The sequence below is a fragment of the Bombus vosnesenskii genome, unplaced genomic scaffold (genome assembly GCF_011952255.1).
Source record: "Bombus vosnesenskii isolate JDL3184/JDL3185 unplaced genomic scaffold, Bvos_JDL3184-5_v1.1 scf7180000013284, whole genome shotgun sequence".
Classification (NCBI taxonomy): Eukaryota; Metazoa; Arthropoda; class Insecta; order Hymenoptera; family Apidae; genus Bombus; species Bombus vosnesenskii.
In genome coordinates, this window is record NW_022882937.1 from 541,084 (window position 1) to 556,938 (window position 15,855).

Genomic DNA, 15,855 nt, shown 5'->3' on the forward strand with positions numbered 1-15,855 from the left:
TACCGCGATCGTACGTGAATCTCGTACTTCCTGTTTGCAAAAAATCCAATTACAGAAATTCGCTATGGAGATATTTTAATCCTACGAGCAATTATAACTCCGAACAGATCTCCGGCAATTCATCTCTACAGCGATCAGCTATGCTCAATTTTGCATTAATGCCGAAATAGCAATTATTCTTCGATATCTTTTTAAAGATATCCTCGGTTAACCTGAATAATCGCCCGGAGGTTATCTGTTCGAGAAAATTTCGTTTCTACGAGTCGCGGTGAAATTCGTAATGAAATTAAGGCGTGACGAGCGGCGAGGAGAAATTAGATAAATTTTCAAACGTAGAAAGTGGATAATAATCGTGTATATGTTTAATTTCATCGAATAGCCAGACTGTTTGGCCACTTTTACCGGACGTTTTCGAGTGGTGAACGATGACGCCACGATACCGGACGTTAAATAATTTCCAACGGAATGACGGGAAGTACTTTAAGCCAGTGCCTATCTTCGACCATTCGCGGCGTAGAAACGTACAGGAGGAAGAATCGTTCGACAAGAAACCGATGAAGGGTTTATCTTAATCCACGGTTCACCGAGCAGACGAGCTGCTCACCAATCCCCATTGACCACCCCTTCGATCGACCCTGTCCCCACACCCTTTTGACATAACCGATCACACTTCGCTTGTTTTACTAGCCACTTTTTATCAACTAGAATCCCGTCGTGCATCGTCGTCGTCGTCGTCGTCGTCGTCGTCGTCGTCGTTGTCGTCATTTTCGTCGTTTTCGTGATTGTTGTTTTCTAAATGCAAGAAGAAACATGAAACGCATCGTATGTACACCACGTGCTATATTATAATGTATTCTTTCTGTTTGTAACAAATTTTTTTAATTTGAAGAAAACGTGTTGCTATTTGACATTAAAGATCTGTCTTTTTTTTAAGAATAAGCGCGGAATTGTAATGTAATTCAAGCACGATTGCAAAAAGAGAAAGATACATATTATCGTGAAATCCTACTTTTAACTCCTAATGACCACACAATATTTGCATTATTCGTTTTAGAAAGATAGAACCATAATTATCTTCCTTAATGAACTCGCCTCTCCCTGAGATTGTTAAGCTAAAATAATGGAAAGAAGAAAGTTCTCAGAGACTCTTAGTCAATAAAGATGTTTGGGAAGAAAATAGAAGTTTAATGACTCCCTGCACCGCGTTCGTGCAATCGTCTATCGCGTAAAATTTCGCAAAACATCGGTCTACGAAACTGCGAGATTTCTGCTTGACGAAACAATACTCAAAGCGTTCCTTCCACCATTGTTGCGTTTAAAATCGTGACAGGATCGTTGCCACTAAAAACAGCGAGCGAACTCACGAATCAGAAGAGCGCCTGGCAGACTTTTGACGACGCCGCGGACCAAAACGAACTAAGACGGATCCAAAAAGAAAGAAAAAAAAAAAAACGGCACACAACAATGAGGTTGATGGAGAAAAAGCAGGAAGCGTAAGAAGAGCTGCTAGACGGAGGCAGCCAAAGTCCTGGGGAAGTAAAGAAAGAACGAAGTGAAACGACGACGAGGAATTTGCGCGGCGCGAGGGGAATTAAATAAAACATGAGTCACCCGTTGGCGTTGGGAAAAGTTGTGCTGCTAGGCTGCAAGCGTTAATAGACCGAGAGCCGAAAGGGCATAAAAGAATTCGAGGCCTGAGGATGGGCAAACACCTGTAACACCGTGTTCATGGCCTCACGTGCCCGGGCGTGGCCGTGACGAAGGTGGCGATGATCGCGCAAAAAGCAGTCGCGGCAAAAAGCCGATCAGCTCGTGCTGATCGAAAACTTGGAATATCCACGCCGGAACGGAAGCATTAAACCCGGATACTCACCGGGGGAAACCTAACTCCGTATCTGACTGCCTCGAGTTACGTAAAACCATGAAGAAACGCAAAGAGGAACGATCGGAAAGGACTTCTCATCTTTTGGTCTGAGATTTTGATTCTGATTAAAAATTTCGAAAGAATTTTCGATTAATCAATTACAAACCCTACGTTATAAAATCTATATACATTCGATGTAAAAATTACAATCTTTCGAAAATACGAGATATAACAAATACTTTTACAAATCGTAAGAAATAAAACAAATAACTTGAACAAGTAAAAGACGAGAAAAATCGTACGGAAAGCTGTGCAACACCTCTATATGAACAACGTAAAAAAAATATTGCGAAACTTTAAAAGATCACATTCCAAAGAAGAGCCAACGATCCTACGATCATGGGCCATCCCATGAAAGCTACATAAAGAGTATGGTAGTTTTCCAAAGCTCGTGTCAAACTCGAGTCTACGAGGTGCTCTGAAGCAGTGTCACGTGTTTCCTCTCGGCGTGCAGAGAAAATTGGCAGCCATGTGCTGTCAAGTTGTCCGGTATACAGAGTCGCAGCTTCGATACCTCGCGCTCACGCGTTGAACCGCCTTCGTAGTCGCGTCGGAGGAACTCGCGCCAGCAACCGACAGATATCGAACAGTCAGCATGACTACGCGATCCGCGCCCTCGGATCCAAGGTTTCCCGCTGACTATTTATCTTGTTACATCGAAGTGATTCGATTCTAACAGGAGATCAATGACGGCCGCCTAGCTCCGCGACTTTCCGGCTTCTTGTTCCACGCGATGGAGCCGTGAGAGTTGCTCAACGCGGTGGTCCGATAGATCCACGGAATCGCTCTAAATTGGTCCTTTTGTCGTAGAACGCTTGAAATCGATTCGACGGTTGGTTACGCTCTCCGTGACACCTAAAAGGATCGTCGTTATTGATTTTCTATTCGTAAAATTATCCATAATAAAAAGTCAATAGATAAAGTGATAGAATTTGAAACTTGGAATTTGAAGCTGGGATAGATATAATTTGAAAGTGGATCTAAACTATCAAATATATACAGTATATACAGTAGCTAGAGAAAGTATTTCAGCACTTGTAGAAATCTTTTATGAATCTTTATGTGTGATATATATATACAGTTTCAAGTGGCTTTTAAATTTCACCAATATGGTCATGACAGTCGTGTCTCCTTACAGTGATGATGAAATTTCAAATACCTCACAGAATATATACATAAAAGTTTTCTATGGTATATCTTCAAATAATTTCGTAAGTCACTGTACTCCGTTGATAAGCAACGAAACACACAGTCACTTAAGACGGAGATATCCAAATATTAAAATCGCAGAATGAAGTTGAAACTTATTACCTGCGTATATTATAAAGCGTATATTCAATCATACCATGTCTCGAAAGTTTTATTCAAAGATACTAATTTACATGAAAAATAGATTTAGTTTATTAAAACTCACGTTTATAAAATTAGCAAGCGTTTCATGATTTATGGATGGAAGTATAAATACCGAAGGTGAAGAGAAAAAGCGTAGATTGCATGGCTACTAACTTGGACGTCTAATACATACAGTGTCCTGATTCATGTTTCTGGGACACCGAGATATTTCATTACGATTCAAGGCACCACCGTGTCCATGTTTAATACCTGGTACAATCCTGAAACGATGAATGCAAGGTATGGCGGTATAACGTGCGAGAGAGCACTTACAGCTGCAACGACAGTAGACGTGAGGCCATGTGTCGCATACTGGTTCCGATCGACAGTCAGACGACAAATATTTATTGCTGCTTACTACTCGGCAAATGTAAACGTTCCTTCTCTAATGGTGGACACCTAATATCGCCCACGCGATCATTCCAGTTCCACTATTCCTCGCGAATTGATTAATGTTCCCTTCATGATGATATCCAGGATATATGAAACGTTACCTGAAACGATTATAATTTATTGATTATTTGATATTCAGAAAATAATGCTAGACATTTAGTTATAGTTACATTGCTCTGTAGAATACACTGTCAGCTTGGACGATCCTCGATCGAGGGAGGGTGTTTCACTGATCGAAGAGCGCGTCACGAAGATGTGACCTGTGCGTCAAGACAACCTCGAGTAAACAACGGATAGCAGTGAGGAACGGGAAGCGGAACACGCGTCACTGTAGCCGAAATATTGACAAATGTTTGCGTAGCTCGCTAATGTAATATCGTTTATCCACCGAGTATCGAATGTTGCTGACAGAACGAGACTTCGTAGGAATACTTAAACTATCAACGAGAAACAGAATACAGCTCCTCTATGCGATTAATCATTCCACGATGTAAGAATGTTAAATTATAGACAGGATGTTTCATTGAAAATTGGACGAATATTTTATTTCTACGCTTTTATTTCTATATTTTATTTATACACTTCGGAATAGTTCCAAAATAAGAATATATTTTTTGCTAGTGGCAAAAATAATTGTACATCTCGAGTGAAGGAGTTAAAGAGAAAGCACGTTGTACGGAAAATATAGAAAATAGCAACGATGCTTGAAATCAACTATGGGACTATCAGACATCTAATTTACACGGACGAGATCGCCCCTATTAATCACTCGACCCTAATTAACTTATTACCGAGCGTACATACCCGCGGTGCGATCCTTGCGAGAAGGAATATCTCGCGAAAATAATCTAATAAATACGACGGTATCGACGCGATAATAAATACGACGAAGGCGCTAAGACATAAATCGCTTTCCTATTAGCGGAGCGTGTAGGCCGCTCGCGAGCGTGTATTTCACCGATTTCCACGGGAATGCAAGTTGTTTATCGTTAATGGCTGAAACGATCGGACGAAAACCAGTTCCTGGCGTTAACTAACCTCGCCCCGCCGCGGCGTTACTTTATTGTGGCGTTTTTCAGAATAATATTGGGATTTACGAGGCAGTACGATGGAAATTGCGATCCTCTTCGAATCTCTGGGTCCTTCTTCCACTTCTTGCGGTAGCCATCACGGCCCAGACGTTGTTGCATCGAGGTTAAACAACGCGAGGGAAACTTTTTATATGTTGCAATCCTGCTGTCCTCGAATCTTTATATCTCAATTTCACTGTAGCTTCGAAATGTTCGAAGAACGTTTTAACTTTGGTAATAATATTTCGAGAACCTAAGATCTCTAAACGTGTATTTACAGAGAAATTGTAGTTATTTTGCCAACGCGACACTTTTAATTTTTTAACTATAATTTCCTCGTATTTCATTCGTGAGTAACAAGAAGATTGTGAAATTTCGAATATTTGCTTCCACTGAATACAGAGATCTCTATACCTTTTCTCCAACAGCGACATTTTTCCACTGAAAATTGTTCATCTCGTAACATTTTCTGGAATTGTAGTTGTAACGATGGTTCTTCGAATATTGGTTCGCTGTATTATTCTTCCACCATCATCGACTTCCGGATGCAGTTACAGACTGCTTCATGGTGTCGTAATCGGTGAGAATCGGTGGCTATTTGTGTGATCGTCGCGTAAACAGATTCTTGTAAGACCGTTCGGGTCATAATCTTACAGGAAATGCGACGACAGTGGCGATTTAGACATTGTCCTCTGTAATTTAACAAGGAGCCGAAAGATAGTGGTGTTTCTTAACGATCTTCAAGAGACGCACTGGAAATAAAGTTTACACGTTAACTGGAATTTTTTGGTTCTAAATAAAATAAAAAAAAAACGTGCCTTTCGATACCTTTAAAATCCGTTCCTCGATGTTAATTGAATTATCTCTTCTTTCTGGTCCTAAAAGACAAATTTATCGTATTAAAAAACGATATGCTAGATCTTAATGCGAAGTGTATTAAAAAGTGATAGAAATTTGCTAACTAATTTCTCATAGCTCTCTTCTTTGTCGAGAGCAAGTTTGTCGAGAAATTACAGTTTACAGCGTCTTTGACGCGTCTCGTGCCGCCATATTTTACACAGTAGCCTCTAGTAATTGACTAAAATACTCAGCGAAGCGTGGCGGAAGAGATCGATTAGATCGGCAGTGCTGGACCGGTAAAAATTGAATTACAACGTATTTTAATCTTGCCCAGCAATCGATTAGTTACGATCGTAGGGCAGCGACCTCCCACGCAGTTGGTTACGCTATAAATACATACCAATAACTATTCCCGCTCTCTTAATTCTTAACCTTCATAATTCTCGCTATAGCGATCGTTTAAATATAAATCATTTGAAACAATTTTTTCAGTTACCATTCTACTTTAGGAAACTAGAAGAAACAGAGTCTTTATTATCACGTTCTCCGTATTCTATTCTTATCGTAGACCATATTCTTCGAATTTTTCAATTTCAAGCTGTCCGTACCTTATTCTCATTTTTACTCTCAATTTTCGAACTTTAGACAAGCATTGTAACTCGAAAGCCATTGTCAAATCGACAGAAACATTTTCTCACCGTTCCTCGTATCAAATCCCACGCTGGACGCGTGGAACACGTTTCACAGCATCTACATGTGTTCTCCGGGTATCACGTCTTCGCAAAATGGTCGTCGAATCTCTGAATCCGTATCGGTCGGAAATTAGATCGAACACGGTTGAGAAGTCGAACGAGTCTCCGATCGTCGTGGGAATATTTCCCCGTAACTGTACCCTTCTCCGTATCTGGAAAAAGCGTGTAACACGGATAGCCGGATCAGAACTGGTATTCCAAGATCAATATTCATCAAACTTCTTACCCTCGGTCATTACGATTTGTTTCTCCGCTCGTCCCACCTATTTTCCGCGTTCCGTTGCTCCTCTTCTTCGTCTACCTTCTTACTCCGCAGCATTCTTCGACTCGATTCTGCATCCATCGATCCCTGGAAACGTCCAGTGGAACTCGATCCATGAATAAATGCAGATCCGAAATCCGTCATTGCACTTTTCCTGTAACGAAACACTAGTGTCACGAGAATTCTGCGATTATCGTTCCATCTGATTTATTATGTTACATTCTTAACTCGAGAGTTGTTAAACTTTTATAAGAAATTCTTAGGATTTTCGACTGTGGTAAGTTACTTTAATCTCAATATAAATTCTGCATTTAGAGTAGGAGAACTTTCCACTTTCGATGAACAATCGCCTTGGAAATCCTTGGAAGTCGCCGATTAACAAAGTTAAAGGATATATTCGTCAAAAAAATATATTCAATTTCCATAAACTTCACAGCAAATATATTTCGTATTCTATGAATTTTCAAATGGCGATATCTCCTTTGTTAAATGAAGAAAAATAATAAAAACTTACTAAGGGAAACGAACTTAGGATCTCAAACGAGCGAATTCTCATAGCAACCAGCTGTATTGTCTTTGGAGTAATAGAGTGGCTCGGTAACAACAATGAACGACGGCTAATTGATTTACAAGTCGACCGTGCTGTTCCACATTCTGCTTTATTATACCTGCACGCCGGTTCAATTGACCATGACGAAATATTTTTCCTTAATTGAATAATCAACGGTTAATCAAACGGTCGGCTCGATTAAGATAACGATCGGCCAGCCCACTTAGCGCGGCAAACGGGCCGAATAGCAAGTAATTATTCACACAGTCATCTGAATAATTGCCGGGAAAATTAAACGAGTACTGGCGTTACCTCCTAGCGTTATTAATAGCGACACGATTTCGACGTGAATCCCGTTTATCGCTCAATGACGACGTCCAATTTGCTTACGCCCCTTCGCAACTTGTTACGCTTGATAAATCGTCGTAAAATCAACCGCTCATTGCACAGAAGCTTTCATCTTTTTTAAATTTTACTGATTTTCTTCTCACCAATATAGAACATATTAGGCAGCGGAAAGAAGTTGCGTTCAATTTGCAGCGATAATTGCTCTGTTGTAATGGGAATTTCAAGGTTTTCTAGTTTCTACAGACAAGAAGCTACTAAATATTTTCTACTTCCGAAAATTGAAAAATTTCTGTTCTAATATTTCAAAGATACGAAATTTCCGCTTCGAATTTTCCAAAAATTTCAACAAGAACGGAACATTTCTATCCGTTCTCTATGTAAGATCAAGCATTCCTTAAAAGTTCATCGATTCCGCGATTAATCGTCAATTTCGTTCACCAATTTTACGTAATTTCCTAATGATCTTTTATACAATGAAATACGATGGTGCAGAGGCTCAGAAAATCGTACAGAGTAAAAAATAGATAGGGGGAGAAGGGAGAGGAGAAGGATGAAGGCGGGGTATTAACCAATTCCGTTCGATTAAAACAACAAAGTTGGGAGAACGGCAAGAAGTCTGGGACCGTCTCGGCAGGCTTGTTCACGTGGTAGGAACTCGTGCTTGCTTCGTCACCCTCGAAGCCACAATTTCTTCACACTAATTACCGATCCGTCCCGCCCACCTGACAAGCGAGAATGTGTGAAAGACATGGAGAACCCGATTCATCGCCAAACTCACTGGCTAGCTCTCCTTAATCGACAACAATTCTGTTCTTGACTATTCCATAGTTTTCTCAGAAAACAAAGTTAAATAACGAAAACGAATCGCAGGACTATTCCATGGTATCTATTCTTCCTCAAAAGTGTAAATCTGTAATGAGCATATTGAAATTTAAGACTTAGAGTTTCGTTCAAAGATAGAAAAATTAAACGATGACATTTTTCCCGATAAGATATCTCCACCGGTGCCAATAATTACAATTACGTAGATAGAACGTCGATAAAAGAAGAAATCGCAAATTTAGGTAGATGGAAATTGCAAAGACAAAAATGTGGAAATTAAGTAAATGGGGGGAGGGACGGGGGTCAATTGGTATCGAAACTTGTTTCGACATCGTAGAGAGCAAACGATACCATCGAAGGAACTTATTACACGGTGCGTTATTCGTTGGTCGAAGCGATCGAGATAGAGAGATCGATTTACGTGAATAATGAGACGGGGAAGAAAGTTGCTCGCCGATAAATTTAACGCGTTACGGAACCGCGACCGGCGCTCTCTCGCCGAAGAACAGGAGTGTTCCACGTCGTTAGACGCCGAGGTTACGTCCTGGGCCCGAAGAGTCCCATGGTGGTCCCCCTCGACCAGGTGGCCGGCCCCCACCGATGCTAATTAAATCATGAAAAAGGCGGTGAACGTGCGTCCGACAGTTTTTACGAAATTAATAAACCGGAACCACCAGTGGTTCTCAAGGTCTTTTCTCCTTATACAGTATTTAGCTATCGATTTAGAATCATTCAGGAAATTTGCAATGTATTTTTCAACATATTGATAAAATCGAGAAGCACGAGTAAACTTTACGTACGTGATAGTAAAGTTGTACACATACTTAGAGAATAATGACTTTTGTTTCATTACGTTGCCTTAATTGGAATTCATACTGTCTACAACAAGTTATGTGTCGTGTGTTGTGTATCGTAAATTATTAAAATTAAAATTATTAAAATTAAAACCGAATTTTAGTTTTCGATTTTTAACGTTTTATTCATTAGACTGATCGATGACTAGTGAAAGATATTCGATCGGAAGAATAGTAAAAGATTTATATGATATAATTTGGTCGGATCAATTTCGAGGCTGAGAAATTTTAAGCGTTGTTAGAAGCGTGATAAATATATTTAACACCTACTTTCAAATTACTCGGCATGTCGCTACGAAAAGGTTCTATTCGTAACAAAAACCGTCGATTTCTTCGTCGATCATCCATCTGGTCGTTTGCATCCCCATGGTGAAGAGGTTTTTGCTGTGCCTCTCCTCGCGCCGCGTCGAATCGATAAAGAATTAATCGAGGTGACCATGGCTCCCTGGTTTCTTATACGAAATCACCTAACGCCTAGTTGATCCTTGAAATCCTCCGCATCTATGAACCTGCAACGATCGATTGCAATCGATAATTTTTAAATTAGATTCCAAAAACGTTCCCTTAAATCTTTCACAAAATACAAAAAATCTTTAACAAATTCAAATCACTTCTTAAAATCTTCGTAAAATACGGCAGTCTTCCTATAACAAGAGAGAAAAGAAATAAAAAAAAAGGAGAAATATTCTTAGGAATATTAAGTAGACTTTATATAAAAAATTAGCCTTGCTTGAAAAAGAAACGAGAGGATAGTGCGTTAAGATAAAATAATTAAAATAAATTACTTAAAATAAAGACACTTCTAATAAATCCTCGCATTCTACTCCAACAGAAACGGACGGCTGTATTTTAAAAGCAACGAATGTGTCAATGAAGTAGTCAGTCTTTCACGAGATTCCTTCGCGAACAATAGACATACAGTGACTCGTTCCTACAAATTGATGTATCTTCCTTGCAATCGAAAACGTATAAAATCGCAACGATATTCGCAAAAGATCGTGCCAAAGAAAGCTATTCATAAAAATCCAACAAGAACATTGCCAACCGCCACACAAATCGTCATAATACAACGAACGACCATTCGAATTCGGACATTCTCAATCCACGAAGAACAACGTCCAACGACATCCTTGTGCCATGAGCAGAAAGATGATCGGCGAGAATGAAACGAGTTTATCCTTCGCCGACCATCCACGAGTTGTCGAACGCGCGATGGGAATAAAATGTGAAACTGTAAATTGTGCGTGGGAAGAATCGGTCCCTGGACGGTCGTGGCGGTCGACCATGCTTCTCGTGGGCCGGGGTTGAAAGGTAGAGAACCCAGCCCCATCGCGAGGGTTGATCCGTCGTTGAATCAAGAGAGGAAGCGGGAGAGAAAAAATAGAGAGAGAAAGGGTCGTGGAGGATTTAAATGCGCGTTCGAGCGATCGAACAACGTTTGAGCCAGGGGTGTGAGCCTCGAAGGAGCTGGAAATTTGTTACGTTATGTCGGACGATCACTCCCCAGTGAATATGAAGAAAGATTTCTTTGGTTCGAACTGCAGGGGCGAAGGAGAGTGGTTCGGTGGTAGGTCCTCTCTCGACAAAGAGGTACTACGGGGGTTGGTCGCCCGTTTCTGACTGGAAGAGGAAGCTCGAAGTTGGACGATAGTGGGGATAGGACACGGTGCCAGGAATATAAAGCGAGGGATAAAAGAGACGGCGGTCACATATGCGACTCGTAAAAGCTCTTCTGAAAAGCTGCATCCGTCCCCCACGCGGAACCTGCCTCTGCAACTCGGCCTCTCTTACATTTCAATGACGCTGCTGGAATATCGCGAACATATTTTCGTGCGAGAGAAATTGGGAAATTCACCACCTTTTCTTTTCTTTTTTACCTCATTATTGAATAGCGAAAAAAATTACGACGAAATTGTCATAGAACGTATTAAGCAATGCCGTATAATGTTAGATGAAAATAGGGTTCTCGAATTTTTCTTCTTCCATTTTAACGAAGGAGAATCCCTGTCTCGTGTTTATACGCAGTGAAGTTAATAGTTATAAAACATTAATACTTATTTGCCTTCTTATACCGAAACTGATATCCCATTGTATTTTCCTACCCATTTGTTCGTGCCATTTTTTTTTTTTTTTTAGAAAATAGCTCTTTCTCCTCTGTACTATCCATTCTCACGCGAATATAGAATTGACGTAGTGTTCCTTCGAGCATCGATTAATTGCAAATTTCCAATTTTTATCGACACATCGCCATAATCGAACAGCGGTGTACATACGTGAGGCAAAAGACGCGGGAGTCAGAATCCGCGGCGACATCGGGTTTCTATGGAAACGTACAAAAGGCACGTTCAACCCCGGGGGATCTAGCGATATCGGCGAATATTAAGAAATAGCTTTCGACCGGCATTTCCGTACATTTGCGGACAGAGAACGAGCCATTCGTTCGCCGGCTAGAACGAGGTGCTGTCTATGCATGGCACGCCGGCACTACCATCCGACCGTCCCATAAATAATATCTTCTCTCTTTTCCCTCTCTACTGTCTTCTTCCGATTCCCTTTGGTTCGTGCCTCTCCATCTCGCGGTTCGACCGAGAGCCGTATCTCTTTTTCCATGCGCGTCGTATTCCGCGCGAAAAGCACGTAATTCAGGGCTGGAAAATCGAGATACGTGCCTCTCGATCGCCGATAGAGAGCCAATGTATCGAGTATTTTAATTCTGTACGGTGCACTCAATGGGATCCTTTCGTTCCCGTCATTTTCGATCAGCAAAAGCTTTATTCTTGAGAATTTTGCGAGCCGTGCCACGAGATTTTTATCGTATGTTAACTGGTTAAAAAATATTTAAGCAATACAAGCTAAGTCAAAATAAATACGAAACAGACATGTTTTAGTCCCTCGCTTTGTGACTTTTCCACTAGCGATTTAAGAAACGCAGATGATTTGTATTTAGTGGTTTTTATGAAAAAAACAGAAGTTTCAATTAGAAATTAAATCAGACTTTGTTACAAATGTAATATCGTGATATAATGTGTTTACAAAGAGTGGACAATAGAGATGTTAATCAGACAGAAGAAGACGATTGTTGTTCAACCTGAACTATTTACAGCCAAACGTATAGAAAACAGCGCAATCCACACTCTCTCGGCAACGCCACTCGCAACTTCCGTCTCCGCTCAACTCGCACTTTGCTTCTCGACTCGCACTCTGCTTTTCGACTAACGCTCTGGCCGTTGCCGCATTCTGTTGTCTTTTTCCTAGGCCCACCGCACACGTGTTCTGCAGGCGCTCGTGGCCAGGGTCACGTAGGTCTTTTCCACGAAACTATGCACTTGAAAAGACCGATGACGCATTGATGGGCCCGACGGCGCCTCGGCTCTCGCGACATTGTTCATAGTTCGCCCGATATTTCTTAGGCCTTTCGTCCACGATACTACACAAATATAATCCGCCTTTGGTAAACTAGAACTATAATTTATGCCACAAGTGTACTAACCTGTTACGAAGCAGAGAGATTGAGAAAAATGACGGCTGATCTCACACCTAGATTACATTGAATCTTCTCAACGAATAATTCCTTTAAACATTAATCGAATTCTTCTGTTGCTAAATTTTCTGCTTCCTCCAAAATTGCTGCATCGCGTGTTAATAAAAATCTTCATCCGCTCGCAATGTCAATGTTCCTTGGAAAGAAGTTCCTCGAAATATATCGATAACCAACGAATTTATCATCGAACCTGGACAAGGCTTAAGTTTTTTTCCATGAGTGAAACAGACTATTCCAGGCGGAATTGTCAGCCGCTTAATCGTCCATTTCCACCTGTCAGTCGTTGCCAATGGACTCACAAAGAAGACCTCTATCCTTGCGGGGAAAGCCGCAAGAAAACACAGCCGAAGGAAAAAGAAATTCGAGCGTTCGTGAAGAACCGAGGCGGATTATGAAGCGCATACTACCGCGGCAAATAAAAATCGCTTCAGCGTGGCTGAACACGCGGGAAAACAGAGAGAAAGAGAGACGTTGCTCGTCATAGAGCCGGGGAATTACCGGAAGATGTCCCCTAGAAGCTTCGTGGTTGCGGATGGCTGACAATAAGCGTTCCATGGTCACTGCACCCTGCATGCACCGTGTTCTTTTTCGTCGAGAATAGAAGGCAATTCATGGATGTAATTTCTTAATAGTTTGTCCTGTTCGTGTTGCAACTCTCCAGAAACTTATTGCGAAAAAATCGATAGATATCGTAACTATTCGAAAAGCTAGAGATAATAATTACCTCTTAACTCTTTGCAAATTAGTTTCGATGTACACAGGATGTCCCAAGCAAATGAAATGAATGAAAGGTTTAATGTTAAATAGAAGGTAGAACAAAATTTTCATTCAGCAAATTTAAATCGTTTTACGTAGTAGATACGTCACAATCTGTTCCGAAAGTGTCAGGTGTTACAAAGACTAGAAGGACAATTTTGCTTCATTAAAGAAAACTATACCGTTTCCTAATACATCAATACAATTTTTCTACGCCATGTTTTACTGACCAAGAGTGGCGATATTTTTCTAAGTATTTTTAGTTTCTTCCTTATGTTGCCGTCTTTAATTAATAACAGAGTATCTCGTTAAATACTATCGTAATTCTGATTTCTGTTTCTTAACGGAAAATACGCTCTTTTATTCTCCGTAAAACGTGTTAATATATTCATAATGTGAAAATCATCAGCATCTACAATTAAAAGAAATACAAATGAAACATCGAATTTAATTCAACAACGAATCACGAACAATTAATATCGTTTTGCTGAAAAGCTTCTTTGATAGATACACCAAATGGATACGTAATCGAAACAAGTTCGAATCAAAAAACAAAAATCTGAAGGAAAAGGGAGAGAAGAATTCGAACATGGTCGATTTTCGTGAGGAGGAGGGGCCGTTACGCTCCCGCGAGGCGCGACGGGGTGCCTTTTCCCTCGCAGCGACTAAACGTCGACGTTTCTCTCCGCCATTCTTTTTTCCTCCCTCGCGCGATATTCCGTTTCCACGTCTGTGGAAATCCCTCGCGGCGCTCACTCAATCATACGCTATTTGTGTCGCGGCGAGTACTCGCCGCAAGAAAAGCCGTCCATCGAGCAAGAAACTCTCACCCTTCCGTTCGTCCTGTCGCTCTTCCCATCCTCCGTTTCCATCCTTCCTCTTCCCTTCGTTCTAATCGCTGTTTTGCCGCGACCCGTGGCAATCCCGCCGGATTTTTACTCCATCCTGCTAACGCGATTTCGATCCGAATGGTGCGGTTAAATATTTACCGTCCGCGAACCGATTAATGAACGTTCTTGTCCCCGAACTGTGTTTTATCGAAGCTGAGTGTGCGATTCTGTTGTATAATTTTCTCATTGCCCTCTGTATTTTGAGACTTCACGACAGTCGAGACGAATCAACGATACCTAAAGGTATAAAAGCTTGTACCACGAGACGATGTTCGATCTATGCTTAAGACGATCTTTATTATGAAATGTTGTGTCAGTATCGGATTAACTTCTCGAATATTTATTCTACACTTTTACAAACTTTTAACAGAAGTTTAATACCAAGCGACTTTTTCGTATCTTTATCAAACTTACGAGATCTTTTAACGACAAAGACACAGGATTATACCGAGAACAATCCAAAGAACGTAACAGCTAAAAAATACATCGTAACAACGATAAAATATATAGCTCTGCTGCAGAATATTTAACAAAATTAATATCGATCGCGTAAATCAAATTCCCCACCCTCCCGAAGATGACACCCACACACCAAGCGACTATTGATACGTGACTCGACAGCGAACGTATTAAATATTAATCCAAAAATGTATCTTTCCAATCAACTTAAAGGAACATTACTCGGTTCCATAAATAAAGATCGTTTATGTTTCGCTCGACAAACAAGGGAAACAGCGTAGCAAACAGAATCATCTATTTCTACAGAAAGAACATAATTTTAAGTAAATGTCACCCGAGGGAATTCATGCGTTCGTACGAAGCATCGTCGCGCGATTCGCTTTTTGTCCCCGATGCTCGGGGTAAACGAAATCATCGAAACGGAGGAGGGGGCTCGATCAGCTAGACATAACCCCTGATCTCCACGATTCTCTTCATCTTCGCCGTTCGCGTTGCTTCGAGAGGAATGGAACGTAGGGTGGTCTGAGCGTTCCTGGTTTATCCGACTGACGTTTCCGCCGGCGAATCAGCCTCCTATCGTATCGATATGACGGCCCTGAGGGTCGCCCCCAAGTAAAATCATTAGTAATGCGATTGTACCGCTCTCCGGTCACCGTTTTCCCCGCACTCTGGACAAATGTTGGCAACTGTGCCTGCGGAATTTTGCAAAATTCGAGGGGTCCTGCAACCAAGCATTCGCCTCGATATTTCTTTGTAGGTCAGCTTTATTTTTTATGGTACGTAAACACGAATTAAGCTTCGATCGGATTGTTACTGTTAGAGTCTCGTTCGGTCGGTCACAATCAGACTTATCGGAGCGTAATTTGAATACATGTTTGCGTCCGTTAAAGTCAAGTTGTTCAAATTAGAAAGAGAATTCAATTCTCTGTCTGTGTTTGATTTTCATATTACATTGTATGAAAATGAAATCGTTGCCTGCTACGCGGTACGGTCGGTCATTTT

The 15,855-nt window shown here is 41.0% G+C and overlaps 1 long non-coding RNA gene across 7 annotated transcripts in view; it reads right to left on the bottom strand.

Moving 5' to 3' along the window:
• Positions 1-2,157: 2,157 nt before the first annotated feature.
• Positions 2,158-15,855, bottom strand: part of LOC117232096 — a 56,240-nt gene continuing 42,542 nt past the window's right edge. The window contains exons 2-9 of one of the 7 annotated variants that reach the window (XR_004493063.1): positions 9,478-9,716; positions 6,598-6,787; positions 6,318-6,523; positions 5,608-5,657; positions 5,194-5,471; positions 3,590-3,810; positions 3,431-3,537; positions 2,158-2,779 (exon numbers count right to left, since the gene is read on the bottom strand). This is a non-coding gene — a long non-coding RNA (uncharacterized LOC117232096). Of the gene's footprint in view, positions 2,780-3,162; positions 3,236-3,338; positions 3,811-3,920; positions 3,970-5,193; positions 5,472-5,607; positions 5,658-6,317; positions 6,524-6,597; positions 6,788-9,477; positions 9,717-15,855 lie in introns of those variants that run through there. The other 6 variants (XR_004493060.1, XR_004493064.1, XR_004493062.1 and 3 more) reach the window with 6 other exon arrangements.